Consider the following 467-nt stretch of genomic DNA (forward strand, 5'->3'; position numbering starts at 1 on the left):
ACGAAGAAAATCTTCATCAGCTCTCCCTCAAACCCACATGCAGTATCATATTATCATCGTCTTCCACCTTCTCCATCTCCGATCATTACTCCCATTTTCTCATTATCTTTCCATCCACCGGAGTGAAACTGTGCTGATTCTAATTCTTGTGGAAAAGGAGGAGCAGGAAACCAGAGAAGGGATATTCTTTATGTAATTTTATCGTGCCCTTTCTTGCTGCGCGTGTGCGTGTATAATTAATATTAATAAGGGGATGACATGCTATATTGGCCCAGGCGGTGCATGTGTTTGTAATGTGGAAGTTTGAAAAATTTTGAGTTTGCCATACTATTTTCACCGATTGCCCATTTTCTTTGAATACACCTAAGTCGAGACTATGATGTATAGAAGGTACCCCACTAAGTATGTGTATTAGGACATTGTTTCATGTATGTGTTTGTAAGGCTGCATATATACTGCGCGCGCCC

This window comes from Penaeus monodon, chromosome 30 (genome assembly GCF_015228065.2).
Source record: "Penaeus monodon isolate SGIC_2016 chromosome 30, NSTDA_Pmon_1, whole genome shotgun sequence".
Lineage (NCBI taxonomy): Eukaryota > Metazoa > Arthropoda > Malacostraca > Decapoda > Penaeidae > Penaeus > Penaeus monodon.